General features: G+C 39.4%; 1 protein-coding gene across 1 annotated transcript in view; it reads right to left on the reverse strand.

The window, feature by feature from the left end:
* The window catches only part of LOC124556828, a 554,569-nt gene that overhangs the window by 437,556 nt on the left and 97,914 nt on the right, over positions 1 to 19,099 (reverse strand). The window contains exon 3 of the mRNA XM_047130843.1: positions 595 to 796. The gene's annotated coding sequence lies outside the window, so the exon portion shown is untranslated. The remainder of the gene's footprint in view (positions 1 to 594; positions 797 to 19,099) is intronic.

The following is a 19,099-nucleotide window of genomic DNA, read 5'->3' on the forward strand; positions in this document are numbered from 1 at the left end:
GTAACCGGCTAAACGAGGCCTTGTTATACATTTACAATTAATGAGTACAGAGTGAATAGGTCTCAGAGGTTTACTATGATACTTAACTTACATTTAGATTAGTTCAAAGCTAAATTATGAATGCTATATTTCTAATTATACGAAACCACAATTACAAAGCAATTTTCAGGTACCCTCTTCGTAAGGCTATAGTGTCAAATTCAAGAAAGCTAATTTGATGCGGAAACAATACGGTGAATTGAATTTAAAAAAAAAACTATTTTCAGCAAAATTTCGCAGTCTGCCGCAGGATATAAATTAATTACCAGAATGTATGTTATATGTGATCTAGAAACGTAACTACTGGATGAACAGAGAAAAATGTGATATCAGATGCACGAACAAAAGTAAATAAATAACAATTTTAAAAACTTCTCCGCGGAGAAACGTATAAAGACTGTTTTTTCTTTTGCAGAGCCACTGTTGCGCGCTTCCCAGCAGGCATCGTCACAGACATGTCTCTCGTGCCGCTGGGAAGCCGAATGTTGCACATAATCCGTTCACAGAACAGGCACTGAATGTGGGCGGAGCGCGCTGCGCGATGCATCTGCGTACCTTGCTCTCTTTCTTGCACGCACATCACCTCGACACTTGCACAGTCAGCCGAGCCTCTTCATGTTCCTTTTCGTCGCACTAAGAAATCAGTAGCGTACCGCTCACTTTCAACTTCACGTCAGAGTTCAGAGTGTGTCGCTGCATTCACTTCACGTCTTTTTCCACAAACAAGTCACTTCCATTTCGGTTTTCCAAACCGGCACTGCAACAGAAGAGATATATCAGCTGCAACGCGAATCGACACTACGCAACAGTCGGGTGAGTTTTTTTATTAAAAAAAAAAAAAGAATATCGAAGAAGAGGGACGGTCAACTGCTGTCGGAGCGGGTAGGGAGCGGACCAGATATTAAATACGTAAACGGCCGCGATCACGAGACGTCACAAGACCGGTGCCGCACGCAATTCGCAAAGTCGGAGCCGTCGGAAAACAACAATAAAAAACAAGTATTTAAACGGAAAAAATCTTAAATGCGGCGAACAGTATTTGTGAGAATGAGTCAGAAGGGAGAAAACAAGTAACGTGCAGAGAAAACGTTGCAAATTACACAGGTCGTGTTATGCAGTTTGGAGCCGGTGTCGGTGGTGGCTGCGCTGGCGGCAAACTGCATAGCACTACTGCATCTATGCAACTCGTCCGCGCCGCCACCAGGCCTCTTTCAACTCTGCCCCCATGTGATCCGAATATGAGTGAGTGCATGCGCTCGCACACACGCACACATACACACACATACACACTCGCAGGCGGGCGCTCGCGCTCTTCGCTCTCTCTCTCACTTGCATCCTGCACACACGCGGGCGACGGAGAGGGGGTAGTCGTGGGCACCGCGCGAGGGGGAGGGGGTGCCTGACCAGTGCCGGCCGCGGGAGGGGGTGCCGGGAGGGGAGGGGCGCCGGCGCAAAGTGGGAAACAACGGCACGTGCACGCACACGACGCACGCAGCACGCACCACAGCTGCGTCCGCGCCAGCGCGCTGCATCTTGCACCCGGCCCGCCCGCCGCTCACCTCCTCACCTTCCAAACGGTGCTAAACGGCACCGACGGTCGCGATCGCATCCGAAATTATGCGGCGAACCGCCTTCCGGCTGAAATTTGGCGCGTGCCGGAGTGGGGAGGGGGCGGAGGGGGAGAGGGGGCAGGGGCGGAGCGCGGCACCCCCTGCCATTTTTCGCTCCTTTTTTTATTTATCTGCTTCGCTTCCGTTTCGGACGGGCCGCGCGACAGACATGGCGAATGGGCGAACAATAGTGCACGGGACACTTTGCGATGGGACCGTCTACTCGTTTGCGATAGTTCTCTTTTTGTACCAAAATTGTTGGTAAACAGTTACACTATGTCGCTGATATTATAGTATTAAAACAAGGTTGACTTCTCCTTTGCACACGAAATACATAAGAGAATATCGGGACACCTGCCCTGACACGGCTGAAGCTTTGATTTCCGCTCATCATCAGGTCGTTATTTACGAAACGTACTAGGTTCTGTAAGAAGAACAATATGTTTTTCTTCATATAGAAGTCGTCTTCTTCATCGACAGCGGTGATTTACAAAATAACAGTGTAACAGGGTCACGAGGCAAACAGTGTCACTTAAGACATAAATCTGCGTCAGCTGTCTCGATCCTCCAGTCAGCCACAGGAAATGTGGATATTGCTGATCTGATTTGGAGCTACCTTCTGCCAAAGCCTGAATCCATTTGATTGTCGAATTCATCCATGTTTAAGATACGCAACCATTCAGACTTGGCACTTAATAAACTCTTGAAGTCGCGTTGGAGGGAGACAATTTTGTTACTGTGACACGTTTCGATACATCTTCTACATTCATGAGGAGTGTTACGATGTTTGTAAAAAAAATTGGCGTGACACTGAAAAAAAATTTCCAAGATAATGTTTCACAAACTATAAACTTCTGTGTTATCGCTTACACGTTACGGTGTCTGTGCGCCAAAATAAATTTTTATTCATGACATACGTTATGCTATTTGTAAAAGTAGATGTAACATTGGAAAAGATTTTTACTATTGTATTTCACAAACTGTAAACTGCATCATGTCGATATGTCATGTTTTCGGTCTTTGATATCATAGTCATCTGGGCCTTCATGAGTTTACTGCGTTCACGAGGTTGCTACCAACGACAGTTTGGACTCAAAGTCTCACGGTTAACAGCTTCTGAATCGCACTTAACGTGGACATCACACATGATAGCCTACATTTTACTTGTACTGTTTCTAGCGCGAGCATTTTTGACCAATTCGTAACTACTTACTTTTCGTTCTTGCTGCTACTTTGATTTTTCTTTATCATATACCCTCTCATGTTCTGTTGATTGCTTTTGTATTGTCTTTTATTGCCACGGTTTTCTGAAGACGATGCACCGAAACGCGCCACAATAAATAAATTTATCTTCCACCAAGATGTCTCCAAGAATTTATTACCTGCCAAAACGTGAATACACAGGTTTACCTGCCTCATATCATCGCGAAACGTAGCGTAGATTTTGGAGACTGAACTGAACGCCGCGACACTTCCGTCGACAAGACTATGAGTGAATCATTGTCCCATATTTTTCTATCTGTCACTGCCTCGTCTGTAAAGATTGCGATTGTAAAGCCTAACCTTCCCCTTCTTTCGCGCTCAAACTCCTTGACCCGAACACTTAGAAACCCCCCCCCCCCCCCCCCCACCCCCTGGGTAAAAGCATCCGTTACACAGGCGGCAGGCGGTGAAAGCAATTGAATTCGTCCTAGTGAAAGAAACTAAATCGTCCAAACATCCCCACAATCCCCTGAAACACATATCTTACATGGGGTGTCCGGAAACAAGGCTGCCTACAATTTGTATAATCCGGTATTATGAGTGTGCATCTTCAAGATACAGCTTTATTTTCCGACACTTTTCAAAAATAATGTGAGTATGTGTAAATTTTTCTGATTGTTCCGTTTCTTTTTGTATTACATCTACAGCGATATTAATGTGTAACATATTGGTCGCAATCATAGTAGTGTCTCATGGATGTCAATGTCTGAAGTATTCGACTGCCAATGTATAAAGTTTTAAATGACGGGTACTATAAATTTTGAAAATGCCGTCATCGGAAACTGAGACGCATGATAAGCAGAGACACTAAAGAGTGAAGTCTTGGCAGTGATTATATTCTTATTATTATATTCTTCATAGGCTAAATTAACTACTGCGAAACACTTTATTTACAAGAGAAAGTTGTTGTTGTTGTTGTTGTGGTCTTCAGTCCTGAGACTGGTTTGATGCAGCTCTCCATGCTACTCTATCCTGTGCAAGCTTTTTCATCTTCCAGTACCTACTGCAACCTACATCCTTCTGAATCTGCTTAGTGTATTCATCTCTTGGTCTCCCTCTACGATTTTTACCCTCCACGCTGCCCTCCAATACTAAATTGGTGATCCCTTGATGCCTCAGAACATGTCCTACCAACCGATTCCTTCTTCTGGTCAAGTTGTGCCACAAACTTCTCTTCTCCCCAATCCTATTCAATACTTCCTCATTAGTTATGTGATCTACCCATCTAATCTTCAGCATTCTTCTGTAGCACCACATTTCGAAAGCTTGTATTCTCTTCTTGTCCAAACTATTTATCGACCATGTTTCACTTCCATACATTGCTACACTCCATACAAATACTTTCAGAAACGACTTCCTGACACTTAAATCTATACTCGATGTTAACAAATTTCTCTTCTTCAGAAACACTTTCCTTGCCATTGCCAGTCTACATTTTATATCCTCTCTACTTCGACCATCATCAGTTATTTTTCTCCCCAAATAGCAAAACTCCTTTACTACTTTAAGTGTCTCATTTCCTAATCTAATTCCCTCAGCATCACCCGACTTAATTAGATTACATTCCATTATCCTTGTTTTGCTTTTGTTGATGTTCATCTTATATCCTCCTTTCAAGACACTGTCCATTCCATTCAACTGCTCTTCCAAGTCCATTGCTGTCTCTGACAGAATTACAATGTCATCGGCGAACCTCAAAGTTTTTATTTCTTCTCCATGAATTTTAATACCTACTCCAAATTTTTCTTTTGTTTCCTTTACTGCTTGATTGAACAACATCGGTGAGAGGTTACAGCCCTGTCTTACTCCCTTCCCAACCACTGCTACCCTTTCATGTCCCTCGACTCTTATAACTGCCATCTGGTTTCTGTACAAATTGTAAATAGCCTTTCGCTCCCTGTATTTTACCCCTGCCACCTTTAGAATTTGAAAGAGAGTATTCCAGTCAACATTGTCAAAAGCTTTCTCCAAGTCTACAAATGCTAGAAACGTAGGTTTGCCTTTCCTTAATCTTTGTTCTAAGATCAGTCGTAAGGTGAGTATTGCCTCACGTGTTCCAGTGTTTCTACGGATTCCAAATTGATCTTCCCCGAGGTCGGCTTCTACTAGTTTTTCCATTCGTCTGTAAAGAATTCGTGTTAGTATTTTGCAGCTGTGACTTATTAAACTGATAGTTCGGTAATTTTCACATCTGTCAACACCTACTTTCTTTGGGATTGGAATTATTATATTCTTCTTGAAGTCTGAGGGTATTTCGCCTGTTTCATACATCTTGCTCACCAGATGGTAGAGTTTTGTCAGGACTGGCTCTCCCAAGACAGTCAGTAGTTCTAATGGAATGTTGTCTACTCCGGGGGCCTTGTTTAAGAGAAAGTACGTATGATTATGGTGTTCAACCAATTTCCTTATTTGATACCAACAGTCGTTCAGTTCGAAAGGCTTTTTAAAAAAGAATTATCCTTCAGATTGACATTAGACCGACATTGCTCCACCCTAAATTGGCAAAAGGTGCGACTGTGCTCCCGGAGATTTGTGGAATACAAAAATGAAAATCCGATCCCATTCGTTTGCCATTGAGTATCTTGCTACGTATATGTCGAGAGGAATATTCGGAATGTGCCCGTTCTATGTGATCTAATGGACCAGTTTTACTGTAACTACTCGGTTTCAGTTGTACAGCCGGCTCACGATCTGGCACGACCCACATGTCCTTGAACTGAGTCTTACAGCACAGAACGTATCAGGAACGTTACGGGTTAATGAGCTGTGCCTTTGACATAAGTGAACCCAGTGGCTTGTTTTCGTAATACTTGCCACTAGGATCCTCAGCCGCGTGAGGCTTAACGTAGAAATGACATGTGGCATAAAAATAGTCTTCTACCTCGATGGGAATCGAGGAAGACAGGTGTGGAGCCCATATTGTCTTTACAAGTGATACAGAACAAAACGAGAAAAAGGTCCAGATGGTGAAGTCTGCAAAATGTTCAAATGTAAGTGAAACCTTATGGGACTTAACTGCTAAGGTCATCAGCCCCTAAGCTTACACACTATTTAACCCAAACTATCCTAAGCACAAACACACACACCCATGCCCGAGGGAAGACTAGAACCTCCGCCGGTGAAGTCTGCAACAGGAGTTCATAACGGTTCAAGAATGTTATCGTACGAGTTCCTCGTTCGATTACTTACAGTTCAGTCACAAAAATGTCGACAGGGGAAGGCTTTTGAAAACGTCATGGGGACTATTTATATATACGAGAAATCGGGGAAGCATGTAAAAATGGCTCTGAGCACTATGGGACGTAACGTCTATGGTAATCAGGCCCCTAGAACTTAGAACTACTTAAACCTAACTAACCTAAGAACATCACACAACACCCAGTCATCAGGAAGCATGTAATTATGGTGATTTATTGCACAATTGCGAAGGTATTGCCTGTTAAGTTGCGATTGATGGCGCCATGTCTGACAGAGACCCTTAAATGCGAGTAAGATGAAATAACCAGTTAAGTATTGGTTATTGTAATTCGAGATACATGGCGGAATGTGAGAAAAAGGCGGTGGCGACACTACCAGTACACAATTATTCCCTAACAACTAAAAAAATTCTCTGTCGAATTTGTCACCTCTGCAAATTTCTGTTAGCCCCGCGTTCGTCTTGTAGGAGCCCATATTGTCTCGGATTGTTTTAAGTTATTGCGGATTCTCGCCTGGTACGTGTTGTAATAGGGCAGAAACTTTGTGATACCAGCACTCTCCTAGCTGCCTCGTATGTAGCTGACGGCGGTGCGTCTCCCTAGGGCAGAAGCAGTAATAGAAGAGAAAAAGGGTGACTCATCAGCCGGGAGCTGCGCAGGGGGAGTGCTTGCACCGGGGGTCGAACGGGGACAGCTTTCCATTGGGGCGAGCAATTTTGCCGCCTTTTTCCAGTACACGCACGCTCGCGCAATATCTTCACGCAAAACTGCCCTCTGCAGCACCGGCGCATCGCCAGTCTTACTTCCTCCTGTCCGTCACCTCTAAAATTATTTCTTTTGCGCTGTTTTGAGAACTCCCTTTCTACCGAAATCGTTACGAGACGAAAGACAGTATACTTAAAAAACATGCACCACATGTATCTAAATATCAGACAAATCAGTGTAATATGCAGACACAGCCTAAATATTTCTTCTTCCGGTAATGAAAGCACTGCTTTTGGAAGCTATTGAACATAAAATGAGCAGAATATTTAAAATTCTACACCATGACATGCCTTGGTTTGACTAGGGTCTCCTTAAATATCAGTTCCAAACATTGTCTTCTACGTGCCATATTCTACAGCTTACAAATACTGAATATATTTAATGGCATTTTATCTAGATAGAAGTAAGATGCCCAATAGAGTGAACTTTTTGTTTTTTTATTTGTTTCTTTATTTGTTTATGTTTTGAACTTCAGCGGCACGTGCGTTACAGAAGACGAACTATCTTTTACAATATGTTTATCTCTAGCGTATACACAGCGTATAAATATTAAATATTCCCATAGCATAGATATTAAAAACTGAAAATGAAATTTTATAATCTGTCGTGTCAACAACTCATTCGTAATCTATGGATGCAAAGCACATTTTCTCTGCCAACTGCACAACATCAAAATTTCTTTGCCGAATATCACGGTCATCTAATTGGATATTTACATGAATTTTCTCAGTAAATGTCTCTGGCAAGAGAAATAGCGCATGTGAGGCATGTAAAAGTATGATATGTGGAAAAATAACAGTCACATTAGTTCGTACAAAACACTTGAAGCCTGAGACAAATATACTGTTAAAGCTATTTTGTCTTCCGTAATAGCGGAAGTCGCTAAACATGGGTGTGTGCCGTTAAAGAGAAAAAAATTAGAAGTACACTGTATTGAGGAGCTTATGTCACCTAAATATATAACACCAGGACCTATTTTCATTTACAAGTTTGCATTTCTGATTGAGATAGTAATTCAAAGCATTTCACTGCCGCTTATCTACAGAAACGATTAAGCAACTTAGATTTTTTTTTTAAATATACTTTTTAACGCACTGCTAGAGCAATTGGAAATAGAAGTACAACAATCTAAAAGTCGATCATGCTTGCAATGAAACTTTCCAGAGAAAGAGGGGAATAATTATGTTTTTAATGTCTAAGCCTATACAACGCCTCGAACTACCTTAAGCAGCGGATAAACTCCTATGCACACGACATACTTTGGAGTCTTATCAGAGCCAACAATCTGTATAAACGGATTCATTTAGAGTGGATACCGGATACTTGATATCGGGCGACACATTCCACAACTATTCCCAACTCTGAGTTCACGGGAAAGAAACTGTCATTATTTGCAAACTAAGAGGTCACAAAAATACTGATAAAAAGAAGATACTATTTAAAATTAATATACTCTCCGAAGTGCGACTTAAACCTCATGGAGGAGGATATTGTACGTATTTTAGCGGTATGTGATAAATACATTCAAGCATGACAAATCACTCTACACGATGCTTCAAAATTACTGATAAATTTTCCCTTAGATAAGCTCTTAGTTGCTTGAACAGTTCCGCTGCTAAACGTACTTTCTATTTGTTCGTCTCTGAAAAACGGCCCTCTAAACTTATATAGCTGAAATCTTTTTGTGTTAACTATGTATGCGTTCATATATGTTTATGTTTTGCATTACAAATTGTGTCTTAGCCTATATCTAAATGTAGTTGTGAGACAAATATATGGTTTTAGACTAATTACATAAAATTATTGTACGCAATGTCTGAGCAGCAGTAGAAATCAAACTCACTGCGTAATTTAACATTATATCTGACCTGAAACAGGCAAGGAAAGAAAAAAAACTATGTTTGGCGATTTTTACATAGCAGTAGACCTGAAAGTGCATCGTACCGCCATACTCATCGGCTATTTCATTTTAAATATGAACGAGCGTTACGTAACTGTATTCGTATTTTCACTGCTTTCAAAATGAATATCGTTACATTAAAAAAGAAAGTACTTGTTTCAATATCTCAGCCTATAAAAAAGTTACGAAGCTAACGATGCATATAGCCCTCATCCCTTGCCGAAACTTTACATATATATCACAGACCGTTTACTAACAGATGTTTCCTCGTTGCATAATACATCTTGTACAACAACTATTAAAATTATTTTAGAACTGTAAATTCTTGCTTGGGATAAAATGACTTTTTTTTGCGAAAATGTGGACACCAGTGATATAATAATTGGTCATTTACTGACAGTTACTAAATTTTTAATCGCGCCTGATGTAGTAGTAATCAATAACAAGCCCTGAAATCTGAATCATGAAGAAGGTACATTTGTTTTAGCGCTGCTTCCGTTCGATGTAAAGATTACTGTATTTGAGACAGTAGTAAAAAGTAAAAATAAAACAAGAATAAACTGTTTGCCGAAGGGAGGTTGCAAGGGAAATATTAGCACTCGAACAAAGTCCAAATAAAGTAACCGGTGGGAAGAAAATATGAGAGTTATTACTTTCGCGATTCGTAAGAATAACACTAGGAATACGACTCTGTTTAAGAAAATTGTTGTTGAAGCAATTTGGAGCAGGAGAGTTCGGCTGGGCAGAGCTTCCTGGAAAAAGGCCGCCAATCATAAAATCAGTGCGAACTCTGCACTGTACTTCATTTAGTTCTCTGTATATGGAGCCCGAATGATTTATGTTTCGTCTTAGCCTAGACGTTTCTTCAACAGCTGCTACCGAGTAAGACTGAGCGGTATTGAGTTCAAATGCTTGTCAGGGTAACAGTATTCAAAATCTTAATTTTTCTTTTAAATGCAGCATGCGAATCTTAAAAGAGCTCTTTTCACAACATTAGGTCGACATTTTCCTCATCCCTCTTGAAAACGAAGCTAGCGACACACTGCTTTGACACAGACCCTAGTAAAAAAAATAAACACCTGCTTCCGGATTTTCCGCTTGAAATAGCGGCATACTTTTTTTGTCTCTGCTGTCGAATCAAATTATAGATTCTAGGAATGATGAAGACGTAATAAGTGACTTTTTCTTGCACACAATACGTTAAGAGTCGTTTTTAAGAAAAAAATTATACACTCAATTGATATCGCATTACAGCATCTTAACGTAACCAACAAAATTTATAATTTTTTATAAAGCTATACAAAAGTTAAAATAATAAGTTATAATTGATATAGCGATGTTAATTTCCATAGTGTCTTAATGGGAGATGGTCGCGAACCTTCTCTAGTCAACCTAGACTTTATCAGAAAATACCTGAATGCTGACATCGTTTAGTTTCTCCCTAGAAAGAATGAAACGTGAGATCATTAAGATTTTTCACTATGCTATACAACGATACGTTTTAATTTTAGAGGTAGGTATTTCAATACAGCTTCAGCAAAAGTGAACATCATAAAGGTTGCCTACAGAAAATGGTGGCAGCCAAGTAAATCTTTTTACCTTCGGTAAACTGTAATAAAATACTACTGTAGTGAAGTCATACACTTAAAAACTTAACACGGAAACACACAACCTTCAACGAAAATCATTTTCACTAAGTCTACATCCTAAATAACCTCTTCATCATCTACATCGGAAAAATTAGATGGCGCTACAGTCAGTTCAGTTTCCGTGACGGATTTCCTTACAAGCAAAGCCTTTTTAGCTGAAAGGTTCTCGCTAGGCTCTTGATATTCGTTACTAGTGTCACATTGTTTTGCAGAGAAATCTTTAATTGTCAGCTGTGTTAGTGTTCTTTTCCGGTTGAATATAAACTCTTTGTAACATTTAAGGGAATACTCAACTTTTCTCTTCACTATTGCACTCCTTGCTCCTTCGGGATCACGTTCCTCAAAAATTTTCACTGCAGTGTCTATCATTCTAAAGGACTCGGCCACTATCTTCTTTGTCAGCTTTGTAACACGCTGAACTTCTTCGACTTTTGTTTCTTGTTTACTACTATTCTCACTGAAAACTATCAAATATTCGTTACTCAGATACATGGAAAGAGAGTTTAGGAGGGCACACACATTCTCTTGATCGACATCAGTGAATCCAGTTTGCCGTGCCATGTCCGCAGTCTTTCTCGTTGCAACGGTTATATCTGTGATCACTTCATCTTCTAGCACTGGTAGAGCATCGAGGCACGGTTTGCTCCACACACCATTCATACATGCTAGAGTGATGTCAGAGAACCTCTGTACTTCTCTATTTAGTTCATTAAAAATAGTCATTGAAAATATCAGAAGTCATCCGACCATTTTTATTCCATCTCCAACTAATTCCCAGCCTGCTCTTGTCACAACCATTTAGTGTCCAAGGATTTTGAGAATACTAGATCATAAGGGGTTTTAATTATCAATCCCCTCAACATTTTCTCCGAAAATAAGAATTCATAGGTCACTGGAAAGCTTAAACCCTGTCGCTGTTTTTTCTTCAATAGAAATCAACGTGCGGCTAAACATTCGTTTCAAAATAAACCCGTTTTATTAAGGTTGAAAATCTGCTTCACAGTATAGTCTTTTTCTGTGACACTTACTTCAAACGTCTTTTTAAACCTCTCGCCTGCAATTCCATTTGTCGCACCTACTTCTCCTCTTATTTTAATTTAACGAAAGCCAAAACGCTGCCTGAAGTGATGAAACCAACCTGGACTGGCAGAGGAAGGTGGTGGATCGTCCCATTCTTTCGTTAAATATGCTCACAAGTCTTGGCTTTAGATTGAATAGCAGGTCAAGGGACAAGCATGCGCTGCTGTTAGGATTTTCTTCCATTCTTTCCATCGCCTCCGGGCGATATTTGACCACCAAAATCACACTTAAGTTAGTTGAAGACTGAGCAGTTTTTCAGATTAAAGGAAATTTACTGCAAGAAAACGACTTTGATGGAACAAGGTGACATAGTTCCTGCAACAGCGAACATCCATTCTTCGCAAGAGGCCTTGGGATGAAAGTTGGTACCAGTCTCTACTTTTATTCTAATCTTGGAATTTGCTTAAAAAAGATCCTTTAAGTAGGCTAATTTGTATTATTTTATAGCTAGACTACTCTCGGAAAATATACCTCGAGTAAAGTCCATATTCTCTTGAAGTCATTAGTGAAGAGACATTCTCTGAAATTTAAGAACTGCACTTCATGTGACTGGGAACATATTTCTTATCGCTTAAATTTTTTCTGTATGACGGTGGAACTGATTGAGGTCCACGAGTGCCGTGCAATTTACACAAAAAAAAAAAAAAAAAAAAAAAAAAAAAAAAAAACACAACCTTGGCACTTTTCCTGCATCAGTCAAATTTGATTAGTCTCTCAAGATGTTTCTCGGCAGCATACTGCCATCCTCAGGCGTTCATATAAACTGAGCACATCTTTTTGTGTCGTATACACTCCTACGAAATACAAAAACATCATTTACACTACATCGAAATGTTTGTATTTTCTGTGTTGAGTGTGTCTGAATTAGATTATAAAGTTATAGTTTCTCCATGCAGGCGACATGTCGCCGCCTGCCATAACTTGTACACCGAAAGCAAACATCCTAAGTGATAGTAGTATATACAGCACAAATCAGTCAGTCATAAAACACGGGCACCTGAAGACAGAAGGTTGTCACATCATGACAATGGAAATAAAAAAGTAACTACAGCAGAAACTGTGAGATGTTTTGTAAATTTCTGGATGCGTCTCCCAGGCTGTCGCACTAACTAAGCAAAATCTACCACAGGGTAGGGCGAGTCTTTGTCGTGCGTTCTCATTCTCTCCAGGAATTCCCTGAAAACGAATAAAAGTGATTCGAGTATCTTGCAAGAGTCCCTGATACACCTCCGCACAGCGTTACCTTCGCGAACGGCACAATGACTATGCCGGTCAATAAATCCTCGTATATGACCAGCCAGCTTCCCCTTCGTGTCTAGTACGTTTCTTCCAGATCATCTCGAGTCGTCTAGCTTCTGTTCTGTCTAATACGGTTTTATCGGATCATTAAGCCTTTTACAAATATGTATGGAAAAAAACAGTGGCTTTTCATCAAACAAAGGAACGAACCAGTTCGTGGATAGACGACAATGGATTATTTACAATATGCGAGTGAAATTAAAAAAAAATACAGAGGAATGAATATAAATTACTACTTGAGCTTAGATTCATATATTTGGAGAAAATACAAACGTTGCTGAAGCTAAGGCAAAAATCTAAAATCCTTTGACATATAAGACTTTGATTATGCCAGTGTTAGTACGTATACCTGAGCCACTTTGGCTTTGCTGATAACACTGAAATTTTTGTTTCTATTGAAATTCAACTTCATAACTAATGAGTGAGCTTAACAGAACACGTATAAGAGTAGCCCTGGAAGTCCATTACAATAAGACAAAAATAATATGCAACGAACTCATGAAAAAGAAAATGACAATGAAGTCTTAGAAGCAGATGAAAATTTTTAATATATAGGATAATGATAACAAACACTTGATGAACAACAAAAGAAATAAACGGAAATAGAGAAATTGCATGAGGTGTTTTAACAAAATCTAGAATGTTCTCTAAACTATGCTTCCGCTGTGTCTCAAACGGATAGTCTGCAATAAATGTTTATTCTCAAATTAGATTTACCACACTGGGACATAGATATTTAACGTGAAAATCATTCAAAAACGGAGGGTTTTCAGAGATCACTCGAGATACACATGTCGGGACGAGAAAACAAAGCAGTGCTTGGGGTAACAGATTTATGTGGAGGAAGCAATAACGATTGCAACGAAAATTAAATGTAGTCTATGGTAATAGCTAGGCGAATGGATAGTAAAAGGACTAAATAAGTTTTGGCAGGTACCAAGACAGAATAAAAGACCTAGACGACGACTTATTGGAAGACCGTATTTCATAGAAGAACCTAGACGAGGCATTTAATTAGCAGAGGATGTCAAGTGGCTGAAAACGTCGAACGAATGCGCCTAGATGACGACGGGTTGCTTTGGGACACGAAGACCGCATGGGCTTACATTTCATACTCGATTATCTAAAGATATTCCTTACTAACTTACGATGAAATGTAAATTATAAATTTAATAGTCTAACCTATTACACGTTTGTTTATTTTATCTGTAATGGCCATTTCAGAGGAGACAGAATCCAACAACTTTCAAATAGGGAATGTTTTCCTCTAACATGATCATGAATCGGTAGATTGCAACGATAACAGAGATTTATCCTTTATTTTTAACAGCATATGGGAGGCACTGTTAAACAATTATTGATTTATTATTGACAGGATAGAGTTACTTACGTACTGGTGTTTACAAATTAGGAATCACCACGTAATGACGTTTCACTATAACAGAGGAATCGTGCTTACAACACATTGAAAGCGGTGAAGATAATAATAATAATCTGATGGGTTGCAATTAGGGGCCTGCTGCATTTAGGCTTGATGACAAATTCAACCTCGCCTCTGAAAGATAGTTGTTCAGGCAAAGCCAATGGTTACTCTGCCGACGTTTTCTGAGATCATCTGCTGCGTCACTGGGACTGAATTTGAACTGGAAGTTCAGCTAGGCTGTAGAATCCACCTAACCTGACCATGATCAACAGTGACGTGGAAGAAAAGCGCTGAACTCTGTAATTATCCATACCATAAAAATTCCATTTCAGGTAGCGTCTTCCAAACCACCTACTGGGGAGTGAAATCTGTGGCTTTATCTGACAGCTAATGGAGCACCCACAGCATACATCATTAACTCATTATGTCCAACGATTTTCTCCCTGGGGCATTCTCTTCCCCTTTTGACTATTTATGCTTATGATTTAAACTGAAATGTAAAAAAAATAATATGACAATAACGAAAACTTGTGGTTTTCCAACTGTTTTGTCCAATAATCTTTTTTGCGGCGCCGGATTTAAAAATTTATAAAACTTCTTCCGCCAAAAATAAAAAAATTCTGATCCTCTCATCGTTCATGCAAAATGTGTATGTACTTCAGTGATACAGTTCAACACGATAGTTGTAATATAAATTCCAGGCGATTCGCGCTAACAATAAATGATAGTGTAGACTTCGATATGTGTGTAGCATTCGGCTGATGATTATGTCAATATCTCTCATACACATTTAGGATGGATGCAACGTGATTATTATACGCTCTGTTTTATAATCCCCTCGCAAATAAAATATCTATCATCATTATACAGCACCAGCACAAGATCTTTCTTGGCTTTACCTATGCTTAACACTTAACATTTTTTCCAGACGTTTCTCTTTGGAATCGACTACCCAGTGGATGCGTTTCACCCTAAACTACGCTGTATCAAAAGGAAATCCAAGCTTTTCCTGTTGTTATCGCCGTGGCTTCCCTAACGTCGTTTTCCAGGTGTCTTCCTCCTGTCCAATAACGAACCAGTATCGGCCTTCCACTGCGTACATTTCCCCAACTTTAATCTGTTCGTATTTTATATTTCCCTGTTTTAAAAATAACCAAATATTTCTTCTGTGCTTGACAGAATACGACAACAATATCAGACGGGAAACAATTTTCTGGAGTCCTGTAAATTATTATGTATTTGACCACGAACCGGGCAAAGGCTTCTGTGACCACCGATAGGTGCCAAGTTGATTTCGAGAACGCAGATATTGGCTTAAAAATCCGAGAGCCGGTTCGTGACCAAATAAGTAATATTGGAAAAGTCGAATACACAATATTGATGTTCTACCATTATATTTTTTTTAATAGTTCGTTACGCACTGGCTTTCGACGGCCTGTTCCTCACATTTATCAGTTTGCCCATATAACATTGTAGTCTTTGCCATTACCCACTTACACAAAGTTTTTTCCTTATACATTCCTATACTTTTAATCTTTGAGTATGAAGTAATAAAACGTTTATTTCTTTAGAGCTTCTTTGTGGATTACATTATGCTTGTGTGATTGTATCAATATATAGTCACAAAATGTCACATATCTTTGAAAAACAATCTTTGTACAGCTGTGAACTCCCGCTTATGTTGTGTGGAATGTCTGTTTAGTATTAAGTTATCTGACGATGGTCTAGAAATCCGAAAGCCGCTTCATAACGAACTATTAAATGAATATTATTGTGGAATATCAAAACCGTGTATTCCACTTATTAATATGTCTTTATTACTCCAAGTAACTACAGAATATCAGTAAATGTCATCAAATAAATAATATTTTGTGGAACATCATGACAGTGTTTCTTATTTAATACTTTTTCTTCTAGTAACTTTATCCTGTTATTTCTGGAAGCTCCCTTGACTTGATTGGAATGTTTCGGTACTGATATCATATCTTTCTGTTACTATATCATTACTCCCTTTCGCTAGGAACATTGTATTGTGAGAAAAGTTCTTAAGACAGTTTAACTAGGACTGAAATACTGCAATACCTCTGTTCATTCTTGTAACTAATAATACTGCAATTATCATTATTATGTGTCTTTCATGCATTATGTAGATTACAATGGATAATGTATAGAAAAGTTCTAAGATTGTCTGTTGAGATGTGAGAGAGCCTCGCTAGCCAAAATAAATAGTAAAAACGCGGTTCTGTAACTACACAGCAGTTCATCTACATGCTGACTGATAATAGCTCTAGTGAGAAAAGACAACGCCACAGGGAAGGCTGAGCAAGTGCAGTCATCAAGACGAGAAGACAAGAGAAGAGTAATGAAGGTTCTGGAGGCGTTGACCACAGTATTACGCTGTGCTAAATTTACACAAGCGTACAGAGTGTGACAATAAATACAACCTGTGCCACTCAACTGCGTCTCGAGCACCTTCCGTAGTTCTGCTGATCAGTTTCAGCGATATATGGACACTTTCCAGACATGGAATTGCCATATTTTCTTTTGCTTTGTTAATGGAAAACTGCATGATTTGAACAAAAGAGAGTTGGCCTGTGTGTAACATGCGGTTTATCATTTCCAAGCCAGTAGTTCAGTTACTACTGACATTATCCTATGTCAAAGAAGAAATCCATTAGTTAGACAGAACATTTTTCCAGTTCACAATAGATGTGAAGTTCATTTGTTACTCTCGGAGTCAACACACAGGATACAAACAGAACGCGCAATTTTCAGCAGCAGAAAAGTGTCCATCCTCAGTTGCTCCGACACATGAAAGATTGTTTATCGTGCTTATTTGTGTTGTGTGATATGATATCATGACGTAGTGTCTTCTGCTGCTACTCGATTTGGTGCTATTCCTACGTGACTGGACTTATGTGCAGTATCAGCAGTACCGACATAAATAACAATGTGCAATACTTATAATTCCAGTCCTTCGGTTTCGGTAGAGAAACAGGAAAACCAGAATCTAAACAAGACCCAGATGGCAGATTTCATTCTTTTGAGCTCGAAAATAAAAGAAATCTGTAATAGTGCTCAAGCGGAAGATTGATAATGACAATATAATGAATTTTGTTCAGATTGGGAACAAGTAAATGCGTTAGACATGCATATTGTGTTACCACTGACGAATATTTTGAGAATTACAAGTTAGTGGACATATGTGAATACATTTAACCGACAGTAAAGGCAAGAGGATACACAGGAACAATGCCACGAATTTATTAAATTCCTAGGAAAGTGTACTGAGATGCTTGCATGTTAATGACGTGGCAGACTATATTGACTGTAACCTCAGACTTTTTGCAGATAATGCTATTATCTGTAACGCAGTATCATCTGAAAAAAAGCTGCAATAATATTTAGACAGTTCATAAAAGATTTCAAATCGTTGCAAAGATGAAAATTTGCTTCAGTTGTTCAGAAATGTGAAACTGAACTCTTAACATAACGCAGAAAAGTAGTATATTGTGACTAAAACATTAATGAATCATCACTGGAATCAGCCAAATCATACGAATGCCTGGGTGTAGTAATTTGGTGGGACGTGAAATGGAACGAGTTCATAGGGTCAGTCGTACGTGAAGCAGGGTAGCAGACCTTGCTTCATTTGTAGCATACGGCGAAAATGCAGTCTACAAAAGGGAATCCCATTATAGAACTGCTCAGTAGGACTAAAAGGGGGTAATGGAAGTATACAAAGACAGTCAATACAAAGTGTTACATGTGTGGAAAAAATTTTTTGAGTTAACAACTGTACAATTTTATTTATGTTCTACCGGTTTCGGCACTGGTTAACATCTTCACAGGAGATGATAATGTACACCAGCAGGTAAAAAATACATCTCTGCCAAATACGGCAGCATCAAGCATAGAATGTGATGAATTATCACAATAACTGCTTCATTGAATTTCCACTATAGCTGATTTACGCAATCGAAGCGTGGCAACATGTACACACTCAATCTTAACCTCAAATAACCATCACAGGCTCAGCCAGAACATGATTTTTGACCTACTGACGTACATTATTATCTCCTCTGACGATGACTGCCAGTACCAGAATCGGTAGAGAATAATTAAAATTGTACAGCTACTGGCACTAAAAAGGATTTTTTCCAAATATTTATCGGCTTGAAGAAAGGGTTGCAGGTTTATCACATAGACCCAAGAGTGTTACGAAAATACTGAATAACCTGATTCGGCAAATGCTCGAAGATAGGCGCCAGCTAGCTGTGATAGCCTATTTAAAATGTTTCAAGAACCAGTATCGAGTGAGAAATCTAGCAATATACTTGAAAGCCCTACGTACAGTTCGCTAGGCACTCGAACACAAAATGAGACTAAATACAGAACGAATAGGGAAATTTAAGCAGTCCTTCTCACCACGTGAAGGAAATCTAGCTAGGTACAATGGTATGTACCCTCTGCTATGCACTACCAGATTATGTATCTGGTTGTAGATACAGGTGTAGCTGAATCAAAGTAAGCTGATTTTTCCAAGGGTTAACTGGTATGTGCTGAAACAGCTTTCCGACAAGTTTATTGTAAAGTGCAGAAAATAATACTAACATGAACTTTATGGATGGCTCTTGAATCGAGGACCTTCTGAGGGGATTCTAACAAAAATCGAGAGTCCATCTTACGTAAATCTTCATTTGACGAAATAACGAAACGACTGATGGTTGCTAATATTTAGTTGTTTCAGTGGTTATGAGCTTGACCGCCATCTTCTTATCATGTAAGATTTTATCGAACTAGAAGAACTCTTGCGACCACGCTAACAAATGAAAAGATGCTTGATCAAATTGTCTGTGAATACAAATCGACAG

The sequence above is a fragment of the Schistocerca americana genome, chromosome X, assembly GCF_021461395.2.
Source record: "Schistocerca americana isolate TAMUIC-IGC-003095 chromosome X, iqSchAmer2.1, whole genome shotgun sequence".
Lineage (NCBI taxonomy): Eukaryota > Metazoa > Arthropoda > Insecta > Orthoptera > Acrididae > Schistocerca > Schistocerca americana.